Below are 17,883 nucleotides of genomic sequence, written 5' to 3' on the forward strand. Positions count from 1 at the left end.
AACACAGTAACGCCATTTACGCATTTCAAAGACAGCTTTTTTAAGAAATCCACTTCTTGATGCTATGCTTATCTACCATAGAATTTGTTTTGCTGGCTCTGGTCCCATAGAAAGATTTGTGGAAATTGGACCTGACTAAAGGCATTTGGCTGAGAGATGCTGCCCAATTTGGTATAAAAAACACTGTCTGTAAGTTTACAAACTTGCTAACCTTATCAAAGTCCTGATTTGTGACAAAATGGTTGAATAGCTTTAGAAAGCATCAGCTTTATCTTCTACAAAATGAGAACCATGTGAGCAGCTTTACTTGATATGTGTTGTCTGGAGCTCCCCACTTTATATACTGGACCACAGATCATACTTCTATATTACATTTTATGTTTAGATGAGCCACAGCAAAGTTCTTGGAAAAAGGGTTTTAAGAGCAAATAAAATTCCAAAGAGCTATAAAAAAAAAAGCTATAAGGAAGACTCATTCAATGCCTTGGGACCAAAAATACATGATTTTGACACTTCAGAGAGTGAAGGATTGGCCAGACTTCCCTTTTGATCTGCCCTCTGCAGGGCAACTGCCTCCTTTGAAAGAAAACTCCACTTAACATTTGGTATATGGGAAGCCTACACTTCCTGTTCCTTCTATTCTTTGGATCATTTTTTGCAGCATAGCTAATGAAGTCCTAGAAAACTATGGTCCTGGTCTTTTTGAGTTTTTAATCTGTGCCTTTCTTGTTTGATCTGTCTATCAGTTGAGGGTTTCCAGATAGATTTGAAGAGAATGAACTGTGTTTGTGGGAACAGCAGGTCTGCAGTCCACAGGTTAGGCCAGAAGACTGATGCTGCAGTCCTAAAGGAGAATTCTTTCTCAAGGAAAGCTCAGTTTTGCTTTTACGACCTTTCAACTTCCACTCAGATTATTAAAGATAAACTCTTTTACAGTCAACTGATTGTAGATATTAAGCTCATCTACAAATGACTTTCATAGAAACACAAAGACTAATATTTAGTTTAACAGCTTGTTCCATAGCCTAGTGAAGTTGATACATAAACTGGCCATCACACTCTCCTTTTCTATTCTACTGTTCTTACTTAGATGTTCCCTAGTTTATCAGTACCCCCATTAAAATCAGAAGAATGTGAAAGAACTAGAGCTCTAAGTTTGATCTAGCAGAGCAGAGGCCAATGTGTCACTTCCATCCTGAATACCTCTACTGATGTAACTTAATCCAAGTGGTCTAGAACATGGACTAGACATTTCCTATCAAGTTTAGAATGAATCATAATCCCTAAAACTTTTCACTAGTTTCTTTGATTCCACAATTAGGAGGAAAAGAATGAATGAGTCTACCTGCAAGAGCTCAAATGTAAACAATATATATGTTAAACTTTATTATTATGTGAGCAACTTTTCCCAGTACAAATAATACATGAATTGTAACATATCAGAATTGAACAAGGTCATAAGGATTTGACTTCTCTCTGCCCATACTTGCTAAGTACCTGCAACGTTCTTTGGAGTACTCTAGTGACTAAAAACTTGCTGTCTCTTCAGATAGCTCCATCTTAGGAAGGCTAATTGTGAATAATTATAAAATGAATTCTCCTTCATATGTGTATATTCATTTTACGTACTATCCACTTATCTTCTAATCCTTACCACTTGTTACATAGATAGCCTCATTTCCTCTTTAATGGATGAGAAAACAGACTTACAGGTTAAGTTAATTATTGAAGTTCACACATCTAATAAGTGGTAGAAACAACACTTGAAGTCAGATCTAACAGGACTAAGACACTGAGATTAACACCAAAATACACAAAAGCTGAATTATAAAAAGGTAGGAAGATCAGAAGGTGGAAACAGGGCCTTAAAATGTGGTTAGGATCTAGAATCAAGGAAAGTGGAACAGAAAATGAAGAGTGTGAAATTTCCAAAGATTTGATCTGCTACTTCAGTCAGACCCTGTGGGGTGATGGGCACATTCTTAGCAATTAATGTGAGTTAGGTCATAAGCAACACAAAGACTAGTATTTAGGTGATAGATATGAAGAGATTTCTTTTGATAATTTAGCTCATTGATTGTAGGGATGGAAAGTCCAAAGGCTATACAGCAGTCTAGAAGACTAATGCTGCAGTCTTTGAACAAAGATTTCCAGAGGGAAGTCTTTATCTGGAAAGAATTTACAACCCGATAAAAAGCAAATCAAGAAGTTAAAGGACCACAGGACATCTATATTTTTCCTTCCTTTCTTTCTTTCTGATTTTTTTTTTTTTTTTTTTTTTTTTTTTTGAGAAAAAAGATAAAGAAGCTTTATTGCTTTGCTAGCAAAGGAGAAACACAGGGGACTCCAGTCCCTAAGGCTGTGATTCCACCCATCAGCAGGAACAGGGGGCTTTTAAAGAGGTGATTCAAAGGTTACACGTGTTCTCCACATGTTCTCTGTTGGAGTTGCAATTCAGAGGACAATTATCTAATCTTTTTCTTATCTATTTATTCATCAAATGCTTAGGAATTTTGATGTGTCCTCATGACATAAATGAGTGAGATATAGGCTAAAAACAGTAATAGGAAGTGTACCCTTCAGGGTAGATACACCCTTCTCCAGAAAAAGGCCACTTGTCACATTGAGTAGGACAGGAAGAAGTTCAATCCAAGAGAGGAAACTGTTGGAAAGATGAGGAGTGCTCATAAAATGGACCAAGTGTTCCTATCCTTGTCACAGAAATGTGTGCCTCCAGACAGTCTCACACTGGTCCTCATGTGTCTCCGGGGAAAACGACTCTGCAGGCAACTAGAGCCAGGCCGAAGACTTTCTGAAAGGTGGAGAGTGAAAATATCAAAATGTGATAAAATCAGAGAAGCAAAGTTAATGCCAAGGGATGGGATGGTAAAAGGCAGCTGGAGATGAAGCTATGAGTGAATTATTGGCAATTGTCCAAGTCAAACAAATGTCAGAGTCAAATAAATGTTCTGGAAATTATTGGTCCAAGGATATGCTAGAAATCTTCCTGCAGTCCCTCTGGCAATCTGATACACCCTTGTAGAAAAGGGAATCAGTGATAGTAGTGACATAAAAATTAGTTTTACCAACTGAAATCTCAAGAGTATAAATAACATCTTTTTTCTACACTTTCTGAGTTTTTTTTCTCTTAACCCTCCTATTTTGACATTATGGCCAAAATATATATATATATATATATATATATATATATATATATATATATATATTATTCTAAATTTTCTATAATCCCAGAATCTTGGTTGGTAATCATCCATGAAATAATTACTAGCTGAAATCATCAAAGAATGTAAGCATCATGGTACTCGAAACCATAATGGATTCATATGAGAAGCACAAAGTATAATGGGGATTCAAGAAGGAAGATACTTTGTAGAGTTGTAATAAGCATCTGTGAAGATGTTTTTAGAGCAAAGTTTTCAAGTTAGGGTAAGAGAAGATGCAGCAAAACTCAGATGAAGTGAGGAATAAAGGGAACACATATTGACAAGAGCACAGAGCAGCCAAGGGCTCAAAGGTAGAAAAGTGTAGGCTTTGCTAGGGAAAAATGATCAAATAATCTGTTTGTTCTGGTGCATGAAGCAAAGGTAGGCAAGTGGTAGACAATAAAAATATAAACTGCGCTGGTGTCAGAGCATAGAGAGGCCAGACAAAATGCTAAATAAAGCAACTTGAACCTTACTGTAAGTAGATAATGAAGAGTCATTGATGGTACCAGGCAAGGAAGTAATATGATCAGAATTGGGGAAGATGAATCTGTCAGTAAAGTGTAGACTAGAGTGAATGAGAGCAGAGGAAGGAAAGGAAATGAGTCAGAAGAAGGCTGTGATGGTGTTGAATCATCACTTAATCTGTGGCTTTTGTGTTCCCAATGGATGATCCCCTGGGACCGAGGAGAGACCCTGTGCTCTTAAGCCAGCCCTCTGCCATCACAGTCATTAACCAACCAATAGCATTTCTTTAAAATTCAGCTCAGAGTAAACAAGAATGCATTTGAAATCTCCTGTTTTCATTAATACTTTGTTTGTTTTGTTCCAGATTGTGTGTGTGTGTGTGTGTGTGTGTGTGTGTGTGTGTGTGTGTTGCTAGGGATTGAACACAGGGCCTTGTGCATGTCAGGCAAGTACTCTACCACTGGGCTACATTCCCGGTCCCTGGATTAATGATTTTATCAACCAATGTATCTACAAAAACCCATTCAAAGAAATCTTACTCCATGTTTTCAGACTATTCTTCCTTATTGTTCCATTCATTAAATTTAATTTCCTTTCTGTTCAGAACATTTGCTCTGTATTTCTTCATAAAACTTAAATGTGTATTTTAACCCTGGACATGGACAGATGATTTTCTTTTAAACCCTTTATTATCTTTGAGCATTTAATGGAATGTTCAGGATTGTGGAAAAGCAATGAATCCAAGGCCATGATCAATTGAAGATGTAATCTAAGACTATGAGAACCAGACCTGCAAAACTTGAGTTCAAGCAGTTTGGCAGTTCTTTCTGCCATGGGCAATCTATATCAAGAAATCTCCACTGTCACTTCCACAAAGAACAGCACCAATTTCATCTCATCTTTTCTCAAATCAGGGCTCAACTTTGACCTTAATGTACTCGTAAGCTGTACTGGTTCAAATATATTGAAATATCTCCATAATAGCTATTTATTGTCTGCTACCCAGAGTTCTCTAAGTACCTGTCCCCAATAAACCCAGCAGTTTCTGTCTGTCCTGGAAGACCCTTCAACAAGCCTTCCCCAATCCACCAAGCAAAGGGATAAAGTTTAGCATACTGGGGGCCTTCGAAAGTCCTGTGTGGATCCTATAGCCAACATCTATGCTCAATACCCCTGCTATTCACCTTGCAAATATTTTAAATAATTATGTCTACCTAAAAGTAATCTTCTTTTCCCATGTGATTTCATTCCTTGCATTTAAGTACAACATGATATGCATTTTTAAATGCACAGTCATTCTGGAATCTGGGTGCCAAGCAACTCTGTCTCTCTTTCTTCTCACTAGGTGCACTATTATCTCATGCTTTTTCTCTTGGCAAAAGCTATGGCTGCTGGTCTTTCTCAGGGCTCATCTCAGAACTTGCAATCCAAAAGGAAAGAAAGTACTTTATTTCCCAACTTCAGTATGCAAAAAAAAAAAAAAAAAAAGCACAGAGAAGGATCTGATTGCTCTGCTTGGGTCACGTGCTAATACTTGGACCAACTGTGATGGAGATTGGCATGGAGTTTGGAGTTTTGTAATTTTATTTGCCCAAATCATATATTTATCTATCTCTGTAGTCAGGCATCCATTGTACTGTCCTTGGCAGGCCTCCAAAACCATAATATTTGAGATGAGTAGTTTCCAAGTGACAAAGTGGAGGTGGAGGTGGGGGTGGATCTGCTGTTACCATGAAAAGGGTCAAAGGGTACCAGAATGGCAAAACAAGACCTGTTCCCAACGCTGGACTTTCTAAGCAAGCTAAGCAAGTGTTTATCTTCTTCTTACCAGATTGCAATACAGTGCTTTCTGAATATCTGCTAATTTCATATTTGTATGTAGACTTAATACCTGATTTATTTTGAGTGTTGGCTTTATTGTAAAGATTGGCAACAAGCAATGTTACCTGAAGTTTCTAAGTCACATTCCCCCATAAACTTCCTATATGAAGTTCTGCAAATAAAGCTGATGGGCTTGCTATTTCCTTTTGAGCCTTAATGATAGACATATAAATGTAATTCATTAAATGCATATATATGGATTATAAGATATATGCCCTATTCCATTTTTTCTCATTTGGCAAGTGAGCTCATACTGACTTGTATTGACACCTACTGGTACAAAACACCATATCTGGAGAGAGTGGGATCTCAGGGATATTATTGCTGGCCTCTTTCTTTGATCTGACCTTTTAGCTTTGTAATCATTATGATCATTTAAATGCATCTGACTTGAAAAATATCCTTTTTCTTTCTCTCCATTGACACAGATGAACATTAAGAGGCATTTTTCTCTGTCTCAATCGTTCTGAGGTCTGTGAGTTTTCCATTTTTGGCAATCTCCATGGGGTCTTTGAATATCTGCAAGTCGTTCAATCCATTCTCCTCTCTTCCACATTTCAGAACTAAGCACAATTCTTGGACATAGTAGGTCCTCAGTAAATATCTATTTATTAGCTTTGACTTTCTTACTGTTTTCAGGGAACAATTAAATCTTACCATTTTCTTCATTTATAAAACATGATGTGAGGAGAAAAATAGAATACAGAAATAGAAACCATTACGAATACAGCACAAGCATAATTTGAAGAAAGCTGTTTTTGTATGAAATGGAAACGGAGTGTGTTGTGCAGCTTTTTATAAGAGGACTCTGCCATGAGTGAGCAGATATGTCTGAGAGAGGTAATAAACCCCCCATTTGAGTGTTAGTCATCTTTCCTTTCATTTACCACTTTCAATTTAATTAAGTAATGTACACAGTTCCAAATAATGAGACTTTCATTTGTCTTTATCTTTCCAATTTAAATGGATATTCCAACAACTGCCCTCAAGACCATAAAATGATTTTAAAAGCTTTGTGGATTCTTTTCAGTTTATCTAATGGAGGAAATGCAGAGTTATAGAAGAACGTGATTGGAATGACAAGTTCGGAGACACTGTTCTCGGGGAGAACAAATGCTTTTTGATCATGCATTCATTCAACAAACCTGTGCTGAGTGCTGCATACCACAGGGGTTGGGAGATCCAAATCATATTAGCAGACTCCAGTAAAAAAAATGTCCTTAAGTCTGAGACATAGCCAGAAGGCTTTGCACGGATTACCCGCTTCATGACCTTCACTTTATAGATAAGGGCATTGAAGTTTGAATGCAAAAAGTGTCTTGCAAAGCTTGAACTAGAATCCAATTCTCTTAATCTAGTTAATTATTCACTTCCATATAAAATCATTTTTATATCTTAGATTTTCTTTTTTTATTCAGTGTATTGTAAAGAAATCCAAATCACTTGTAAACTGCTTAACCTTAGAGCCATATGCAAACAATATTATGCATGCTGCTTAGCAATCGTTTGTGCTTATATTTAACCCTATTCTTACCCACAAAACCTATTTAATACACAGTATGCCTAGCTCCTTACAGAATCTAACACCTATAAGATACTACTTAAATTCAAGAAGGGTGGAGAACGGAAGGAAGGAGGTCTTTGAGGAGCACTGTTGGTGAGCTCCAAGTGGGAATGCAGGACAGCATTTCCTCTGTTATTTACAAGGGTTCCCCTCCTATCACCTGCTCCCCGCTCTGCCCAGTGACCCTCACTCATCCTGCTCACCTCCCAGACCTCCAAGGTCCCAATTATTTCATGCTCCATCGAGTCTTTCCTGCCTTTCATTCATGTCACATAGAGTTCAAAAATAAATCTTAAGAAGTTCAAAAGCCAGGCTGGGCATATAGCTCAGTTGGTAGAGCACAACTTGCAAGCACAAGGTCCTGGGTTCAACCCCCAGCACTGAAAAAAAGAAAAAAAATAAATTCAAAAGCCACTGGTGGTGGACTTGAGTTTCTTAAAGTTTCTCTGGCATATCCAAGTTTGGACATAGGCCTCATTCCAGGGTCTAGATTGCTCTTCCCCTGGGCCTCCTCCAGTTCACTGACAACACAGCATATCTGATCCTACAACTCTAGTCTAGACTCCTTCAGGCTCCCCTCTCTGTGAGCTAAAGGTAACAGCTGGGTATTCAAGCATTCCGGTCCCTTTGCTATCTGACCCTCTTAACTTTCTATCTTGCCACACAAGCTTCCCTTCGAGCTTGGACTTCTCTACCTGCAAGCCTTGAAGCTTTCTACCCTGCATCCCTCTTGCCCTCCACAGCCCTATGCCCCTGGTAATAGCTAATTACCAGGGGCATAATACATTCACCAGTGCCAAGCACTGGACTTGCATCATCTCATGAAGCCCCAAGAGGTAGGTACAATTAATTGTTACCCTCTTTCAAATGCAGACACTAGAAATGCAGTTCTAGAAAGGATGCCTATCATCAAGCTGGTGGTTCTGGGCTTTTCAAACAGAATTATTCTAGAACTAATGTTTTTACTGGTTTGCTGCGCAACACACTCACTATTCTCAGAGAACTGCAGGTTCATGTGCCTGTCTGCTTTCACATGCAAGCATCCTCCCTCAAAGATGAACATTTTATTTCTTTGTGTCTCTACCACACAATAGCAGGCAGATTGGTGTTGCCCTTTGTTGAAACTTTTAACCGCTGCAGAGTACAGTCCAGTTGGAGGGGTGGGGAATGACCCACATGCTATGTGGGCTGTACTGCTAAGCTGTGATGTTTGGTAGGGTAGGTGTATTAGATGCAGTTCGTACTTATTTTCACTTTACAATGGGTTTAGGCAAGCATCTGTATGTGCAATTGAGATGAGCACAGACAGGTGTCTGTTGAATTTGGCAAAGAGGTTTTTTGGCATCTTGTGAAGACTTGTCTCAGTGCAGTGAGACTTTCTGTTATGTTCTTCACTTTAGTCCCAGCAAATATTAAATGATCCATAAATATTGCTTAGTGAATAAATTATAATCATTTGAGGAGACAGACATGAGATGAGGAAATGGAGATTAGTTTTTTTCATGAAGTTTGGCTAAAGAAGGAAAAGATTTGGGGTGTGGGGAAAGGGGGTGTTGGAACAAGGCAGAGTTTGTGGGTGTGAAGGGGCTGTTTTTAGTTAGCGTTTAGAAATATTGCAAGAACAATGTGTTTAATATGCTAAGAGACAGTAGCCTCAAGAGAGAAGTTAAAAATACTGTGAAAAAAAGGATTATTTGGAGGAGACAGGAAAGGCAGATTCCAAACTGGATTAGCTGTGATCAGAATCGGCCTGTCCTTCTCAGAGATTAGTCCATGGTCTCTACTTTCCTTGAATTTTACTTTCCAATTCCGAAAGCAAATAACACACCTCACCCCCTGAGAGATGGTACCGGAAATAATTTTCTCCTATTTCTTTCTCTTCTTTTAAAATTTTCTAAATTCAGGACAGAATAGTCCATCCCATAAATTAAAGGAATGAGAAAAATCACCTTCACTTCAAAAGAAAGACTCACATTAGTGAACTCCTGAGCTCTGTTTAACACTTGGTGAGGTGAGGTCCATGGGGGTCTTAGTTGGGGAGTAGGAGAAGTTACTGAGCCAGAAGTTCAGGGAAAGAGCTGTTTGGTGTCTAACCCTCATGACAAGGTACTGTGATGGAGGAGAGAAGCTCGGCAGGCTTCCGAAGTATGAAAAGGGTAGAGAGATGTGTTCTCCCTCCTTCCTTTTTCCCAGAGTCACAACTTCTGTCCTATCCCCCAGACTAGTCCTGAAGAAACACAAAGATAGACCCTGAAAAACTAGAACAGGATACAAGTACTGGCCAAGGCCAAAAGGAAAGGACTGGGAAATCCCAAGGGCAACCGCATGGAACGATGGGGATTTCCAATGACCACTCAATTTTCTCAGGGTGCCTGCCTCTAGGGCAGGCATGGCTGATTAAGGGAAATTGTTAACTAGAGCACAGTTCTTACCATGATAGAGCATCTTAGCAAAGCCTGTTGACATTCATAAATACAGTTATCAGAAAAAACAATCAAGCAATTCCTATTTTTATTGTCTATTTTATTTGTAAGGCTATATGCTAGCCTCTAGGGAATAATTTTATTTTATCTTTTTTGGGAGGGAGGTGGGTGGTATCAGGGATCAAACCTAGAAGCACTTTAGCCCTAAGCTACATCCCCAACCCTTTTTATTTTTCATTTTGAAACAGGGTCTTATAAGTTGCTGAGAGTGACCTCAAACTTGTGATCCTGCTGAGTCTCTGGGATTATAGGCACCCACGCCTGGCTATGGAAGTATCTTATAAAGAAAAAAATGTAAAAGCCTAAAGCTGTCCTTGCCCTTCAGATCAGTTGGGAACATGACATAAGCAAAATAGTAGAACCAGTTAGCATAAAAGTCCTGTGGTTTTACATAAGCAATAGACACTGCAGATATTCACAGAAAAGAAGGCTATAAAAGGACCTTGCACAGATGAGGTGAAAAAATCAGATTACTATTACCAACCTTATAGTATTGACATTTTCAGAAACATGCTGTGAAGCAATTCCAGGTACCAATGGGAGAGAAAGTTGCTTCCAAGAGCTTTCTCCCAAATTTCATTCATCATGACTAGCCTGCTGACAGGCACCCTCCAGAAAAGTAGAAGCTATGGGGGAGAGGGTCCCTTTTTTGCAAAGGATGGAAATTCCAACTAATCTCATTAGAAAGCTGGGTCAAGGATTTCTGAGTTGAAAGTTAATATGGCATCCTATAAACAGAACGTTTCCTATAATGAAAAGACGCCTCTTTGGAAATTGTAGAAGTTGCATCCAACTTTCAGGTTACCTCGTCTTTCAGGAGACAGCTCCTCACCCCAGAAAAGAAAGAGCGGATGGGACTGCAAATGCTGCTGTCTGAGCTCACACATAACACTCCATCGTTCTTTTGCATCAGTTGATATAATTATCAGCTAAACCGTTTTAAATTAAGAGTAATATCTGTTTACTATTACATAATAGGAAAAAAACCACAAGTGGAAAATCCCTAGAAGCTGGCCAATCTCCTTCACATCTGGCAATCTTTTGGTCTGAGGGATTATTGCTCAGGACAGCATTTTTTTTTTTTTTTTCCAAGTGAAGAAATTAATAAAACCAAGGCAGACTGGATTTAGCAAAGAATTTAATATTTTATGTATACGCAGTTTAGTCAAGAGTATCTGCACAGTTAAAAGAAGGGCCTTGCCTTTCACCCCAAAGTCTGTGGAGATAGTTATTTCCAAAAGTCTGGTTCAGTTTGGAAACAGGCTCCTCTGAGCCCCAAGCAAGGAAATTCTTGATTTGTGCGGGATAAGAAGGATATTTTGCCCCTGTCCGTGTTTGTTTACAATACTCTCCGCGGACGAGCTGTGGGCCTCTGAATAAAACCAGGGTCCAGGTGGCCGAACAGCCAGGGCTGCCTCTGTATCCGGGCATTCATGCTGCTCACACACGCAGCTGCTGCAGCGATCGCGGAGCCATTGTGACTGGTCTCAGAGGGGCTCCCAAGCCATTCACCGTCACTCCCTCCAGCAAAGCAATTCACCGCCTGAAGGAGCACAATGGGGCAGTTGTAGCTAGAATTCCCTAAGGGCCAGGGGGAGGGGTTCCCTGCTCAGCAGCTTTAGAGGGCACCTTGCAGTATTCCAAGGCCGCAGAGAGTGTCTGTCCACTCGCATCCCAGTCACTGTCTCAGGATCAAGTAAACCTCATAATCCGGTCCTTAACTGGGCCCGTAAAAGTCATTTGTGAGGCTACAAAGCTAGTGAAAAGTGTCAGGGAGGAACATGGAGGGGACATATTGAAGCCAGGATAAGCACTTAGCCAAAGGAGATCAAGTATTTCAAGACAAAGTGCACAGTAAAAGCGAGCAACAGTCCTTCTAGAAGATGCCACCCTGCATCCATGTTTACAAGTAACACTTTACAAATGCCCCTGGAGAAATGGCCTGTTTCTTCACTTCTCTTGACACATTCTCTGTGGAAAGAGAGATTATCATATTCCCCTATCTATAAGAATCAGAATGGGTTAATTTGTCAAGGGTTATTTAGAATCAGGGGCCAGTAAGACACCCATCCACACCTTGCCCCCAGTGGAATGAAATAAGGCATAAAGTACATATTATCTCTCCAGTAAATTGTATATTTCTCTAAGCTTCAGTGAAACACATATGATTGATTCGAATATCAAATCCTCAGAAGTACGGGGTCAACACATAGACACATACTTCCCAAGTACAGCCACGGGAAGCCATTGTTTGGTTTCATTTGTTTTCCTGGAAGACTTCAATAATCTGTTGCTATTTGTTTTAAGTATCCAGTTTACATTTGCAGCCTAGATCTTCCCCCTGAAATCCAGACTTAGTCATGTACCCTGCTCAGTGAGTATCATGTAGCCAGGACTCTGTCCTTAATTCTCAGATCTTTACCCAAAACACACCTTCTCAAGGAAGCTTCTTAGACCATGTAAAATGGAACCTTTCCCATCGGCAATGATCCCGCAATGATCACCCAGCTTTGCTTTATTTTCTTCCTTACATACTAGACTTTATTTATTTTATTAGATAAATGACATATCCTCGTAATAAATAAATATCCTCCCCTCCAACATACATACTCAATCGAGCTCCATAGGGCAAGTTTCTGGTGGCATAGGACAGATCTATTTTCAAGATACCAAAATATCTTAATCAGGCCATTCAACTTACAAATATATTTGAAGATAAATCTACTTAAATCCTGTTCATAGTAACCACAAAGTTAAATCTACTTGGCAAAAGGATATCGAGAGTAAGTAAAGCCAGAGTAAAAAAGATTAATTTTGAATTCACATTTGGAAACGAGTACCAACTCCAACCTCAAAATCCTCAGAATAAGAATAATAAAACATATTTTCCATCTCTAATGAAACTGCATAGTTTATAGATTAATCAAAAACACATTTGGGACTAAGAACATCAGGAAGAGAGATTTTGTTGTAGTCTCAATGTTTGAGTTTTCTTTAGACATCCATTAATGAATGAAAATGCAACTTTTCTTTTTCTTTCTGGGGATACAACCCGGGGCCTTCATGCGTGCTAGACAAGTACTCTATCACTGAGATCCATCCCCAACCCTCAAATACACTTTTGAATACATCTACTGATATGCTTATGGAGTCCTATAGTGCAAGAAGTATTGATGGAAACTCCCAAATTTGAATATTAGGATAGTAAACTCAAAAGGATAGTTTACACAGCTATTATAAAGAGTACATGTAAGTAAAGCAAACAAAGTAATTAAAGGACACATGTAGTCAAAGAAAGAAATTAGATTTTAATTGCTTAAGCTTCTTACAAGCTTTAAAGAAAATTGGTATTTAAAAAAGGACAGGATGCTATAAAAGGAGAAAAAATAAAACACTCATGATCCTAGCAAAAAAATACAGTAGTGTCTATTTTGCCTGTTACTTTCTTGCTTTGACTATAAATAGCATCCACATTTCTGCATTTGTAATTATAGTGATTAAACAATTCTCTATTTACATTTTCTGTATAATTGGGTTCTAAACAGTTTTCATATTTTCAGTCTTCATAGTTGTGATTTTTTGGTGATTACATAATATTCCATCAAGTAATAAAGCAAACTTTCTATTGTTATTACGATTTTAGATCATTCTCAGTGTATTTTTAAAAATTGATGATAACGTAAAGTTCTATACTGTGATCTTATTTCTTCACCTTTTGCTGTATGCTATTTTCACTAATTGGTTAACTACAAAAGAATATTTTTGTGGGAAAAGAGGAATCATGGGAATCAAACTCAGGACCGAATACTTGCTAGGCATACTTACTACCACTGAGCTACACCCTAGCCCTACAGGAGTCTTAAAAAGCAGGGATGTGATATATTGAATCAAAATAAATTTCAAGCATTTGATGACCATGTCTTAGAGAATGCTTGTCATAAATCGCATGCTTGTAAACACGATTCAAGGTACCTGGATCCTGCCTGTACTCCATCAGCAGGGTAACCTGGGAAATTTGCTTCTTATCTTTGTGTCTCTGTTTTCCTGTCTATAAAATGAGATTGTTAATAGTAGCTATCTTGTAAGACTATTCTGAGGATTAAACAAAATGATACATGTGAAACATTTAAAAGAGTTGCTTTTCCCATTTAAAATGCAATAAAACATCATCTGTTTTAGTATTAGAAAAACTGTGTATTTTTTCTGTATAGGAATTCTACATGTAAGAAAGACAAGTAGTGAGTTTTAGAATTTTAAAAGTAAAAGAGATAATTTCTCAGCCAGGAGAAAATTCTTTTATAACCAAGATTTTGTAATATTTAAACACATATTAACTTGCTTGGAAACAATTAGCTTCTAAACTATGGGGTTAGAATTTTTCCTAGTAAGCATAACTAACAATGTGCTTTGGAAATGTGTGAGCTCTCTTTCCATCTGCATAATCATAATATTAAGAGTCAAAGTGAAATAGTCACCATTTATTCAATACCAACCATATGCCAGGCAAAGTACTTGCACAAAAAAACACTGTAGAGCTGGGCATGTAGCTCAGTGGTAGAGCATTCACCTAGCATGTGTGAGGCTCTGGTTGATCCCCATAAAATCATAAAGTAAAATGAAATAAAAACATTGTACAATTTTTCCAACTTGCAAGGCAATATCATTACCCCAATCTTATAAACAAGAGGACAAATTCATCACAAAGAAATGAACAACAAATAATATATGCTGCTGGACAGTGACTGATCAGTATTGACCAACTCGGGTTGTTAGAAGGCTTAGAGGATAGAGAAGTCGTAAAACTGGATTCTCCCTTTATGAGTGTCTATCCCAAGTTTCCCAGCAGAGCCACATCAAAGAATACTGAATGCATTTGTTTTCTCTTTTGTTGTTTTGCACTTTGTAGGTTCGAAGATGGATCAAGAGCCCGATGGTCAGCGTGGACAAGCATCAGAGTCCCAGTCTGAAGTACACTGGCCCCTCAGGGGTACACATCCCTCCTGGGGAGCCAGACTTTGAGCCTGCCTTGTGTCAAACATGCCTGGGTGACCATGATTTCCAAAGAGGGATGCTCCCTCCAGAAAAGGAGTCATGCTCATGGGAAGTCCAATCTGGGTGTGAAGTAAGTTTTTTGTTGTTATTGTTCTGGGTTCATTCTTCCAGAAGAATTCTAAACCTTTTTCATGTATTCATGCCAGTGTGATAAAAAATAATAATCTTTTCTATTGCACATTTATAAAGCTTTTGAGGAAGATACAGAGTTGTGGTCTTCTTTAGTCCATTTTGTTATTTTTTTTTAAAATAGAGTTTATAGTCAGGCATGGTGGTACATGCCTGCAATACCATCTACTTGGCAGGCTGAGGCAGGAGGATTGCAAGTTCAAGGCCAATGTGGGCAACTTAGTGAGATACTGTCTCACAATAAACTGTAAAGGGCTGGGAATATAACTCAGTGGTAGAGCACTTGCTTATGTACAAGGCCTTGGATTCCATTTCCAATGTCACATTAAAAATTTAAAAAAAAAATAGTTTAGAGCAGTTTCAGGTTCACAGCACAAGATACAGAATATATCTTCTGTCCCCACATATGCACTGTTTCCTCCACTGTCAACATCCCAGCGGTGTGGTCCATTTGTTACAATTGATGAACCCACGTTGACACATTATTATTAACCACTCTATGGTTTACATTAGGTTTTGCTCTTGGTGTTATCCATTTCTTAAGTTTTGATAAACATATAATAATATCTACCAGTATAGTATTATTTTACTGGTAGTATTTTACTGTCTTATAAATCCTCTGCTCTCCACCCATTCACCTCCTCTTGCCCCAAACCCTGGCAAGCACTGGTCTTTTTTTTTAACGTCTCCATAAACTTGCTTTTTACAGAATGTTGTATAGAAGGAATCAGACAGTGTATTATACTAATTTTATGCTGTTCTAGGACTGATACACTCATGTGTTTGTCAAATTCCTCATAAGTTAAGTACATAAACTAGCCATTTTTAGATGACACAAAAAACAGATCATAATAGCCATCTACAGATTTGTAGCTACCCCTGGAATATTAAACATGATTTGACCCATGTACAAAGTGCTGTATCAACTTTTCACTGTTTTTTCCAAGTTCATATATATTCATATTTTTACTGATTTATTTTTCTCTGCTATTCCAAGAGTTTCTGTTGTTGTTTTTATTTGTGTTAATCTTTAAAAAGCCAGGTAACTGACTCATCTTGCAGATTTAAGATTTTAAAGTTTGGGATTGTTATCTTTAATTTATAACTTAATTGGCCTCATGTTTATTTTTATTTTTAAACCATTAGGTAAAATTTTTGTTATTTTTGTAGCTATCATACTGACATAAAATGTACCATTTGAAAGACACAATATCTTATTATAAATCACAACTAATTGCAGGTGCTCGTCTATAATACTATTTCAAGTCAGTGCAGCATGAGATGAAATGTTAATAACCACCACCCCTATTTTTAATGAGATAAACTTATTCCAGATATAAAGAAGTCATATTAGTTGTTACAAGATTGAAAGCATCAAATCTGAGCTCCTTTTAACCTGGGATATCATGCAATGTCTTCAAATCTTTTTCCTCTGGAAATGAAGTACTTCCCAGTCTACTCTCTAGGATTAGTGGAAAGTTCAAAGATAATACATAAAAACCATCCCATAATCTAAGCTAGCACTCTACCACTGAGTTATACCCCCAGCCCCACATTTTAAAATTTATAAAGTTCCGTGCAAATATATCATTATTACTAATGTTTGTTGATTTGCATGTTACATGTGTATCAGACTCTGGCTCAATTCCAATAGGTCATAAGAGGAAATAGATTTTTTTTTTTTTTCTCATGGTACTGGAGATTGAATCCAGGGGTGCTCTACCACTAAGCCACACTACAAACCATTTCTATGTATTATTTTCAGACAGGGTCTCCCTAAGTTACCAAGACTGGCCTTAAACTTTCAATCCTCCTCTCTCACTCCACTGAGTTGCTGGCATCACAGGCAGGCATGTGCCACCACTCCTGGCTAATAAATAGGTTTTAAATACAAAGGTTGGTGAACTTTCTCTGTGAAATGTTATATAGTAAATATTTTAGGCTTCTCTGTCATTTATTCAGCTCTGCCCTTGTAGGGAAAGCAGCCATAGGGTAATATTTAAATGAATTGCCTGACTATGTTCAAAGAAAACTGTTATTTACAAAGCCTTGTGGCTAGTCTGCTGGCTATAGTTTACAGACTCTTGGAGTCTAAAAGAGTTTGCCAATTCATTAGAGTCTAAAAAGCCATTCATAATTTAGAGTCAGAGAGAAGGCCCTGCATATCCCATACAGAGCACAAATGTCTAGTCTAAATATTTACTTGAGAACCTACTATACACCCCATTTGATAGGAGCTGGGGATGCATTAACGAATAAATGGACTTCCACAAGAGAGGGAACAATAAACAAGGAGCTGGAAGGAATTTAAAGCAGCATTGTGTTTTATCCTTTTACTTTACCCGGAATAAGAGGTAAATCATTGAGAATCTCCAGTTTACAACGGATTACCTGGTTCTCAGACTTCACTGGCTTTTCTCTTAAGGTCACTACCAATCAAGAAGACGCTTACATTTTTAACAGAAAATAAAACTATATTTCATGTTGATGAAATGATGAAATACTTCCTTGAGAAAGCAGTTCTATTCTTTTAAAAAGTGGAGTTGTCTGACTGGGAGGTAGCTTATTGGAACAGCCCTGTGTTCCAGTCCTCAGGAACACACATACAAATAAGAACAAAAATACAAAATGGAACTGTGAGGGAAGAACATGGAGGAGGAGTGAGGCATTGGAGATGGTAATGGAAAGGGTGTTACTTGGTAGGAAAGACCCCAAATTGGTCTCCTGGCATCTTCCAGTGCCAATTATTTTAGGCAAAGCTTTAATTCATCTTTCCCACTCCATGATCCCTCCTATAAAAATTGAGGTAATACATGCTTGCTATTTTTGTTTCTTTCTAGAAGGGTTTTTTTTGTTTTGTTTTGTTTTGTTTTTTTGTTTTTGTTTTTTTTATAAATACTTTGCAGATGAGACAGGATCTTTAAAAATCTTTTTGTAAAAGTAAATTTATGTGCAAATAGTGTACTGGAGTCGGGTGACCTATATTTTGATACTTACTAGTTCTGTGTCAGATCAATGGATCAACTTAGGCAAGTGATAAAACCTCTCACACATCATATGATGGGACTAAGTAAACTCTTTA

The 17,883-nt window shown here is 38.0% G+C and overlaps 1 long non-coding RNA gene across 1 annotated transcript in view; it reads left to right on the forward strand.

The window, feature by feature from the left end:
- Positions 1-17,883, forward strand: part of LOC306665531 — a 75,803-nt gene that overhangs the window by 25,532 nt on the left and 32,388 nt on the right. The window contains exon 2 of the long non-coding RNA XR_013765059.1: positions 14,527-14,742. This is a non-coding gene — a long non-coding RNA (uncharacterized lncRNA). The remainder of the gene's footprint in view (positions 1-14,526; positions 14,743-17,883) is intronic.

This window comes from Sciurus vulgaris (genome assembly GCF_902686455.1).
Source record: "Sciurus vulgaris genome assembly, chromosome: 7".
NCBI classification, from domain to species: domain Eukaryota; kingdom Metazoa; phylum Chordata; class Mammalia; order Rodentia; family Sciuridae; genus Sciurus; species Sciurus vulgaris.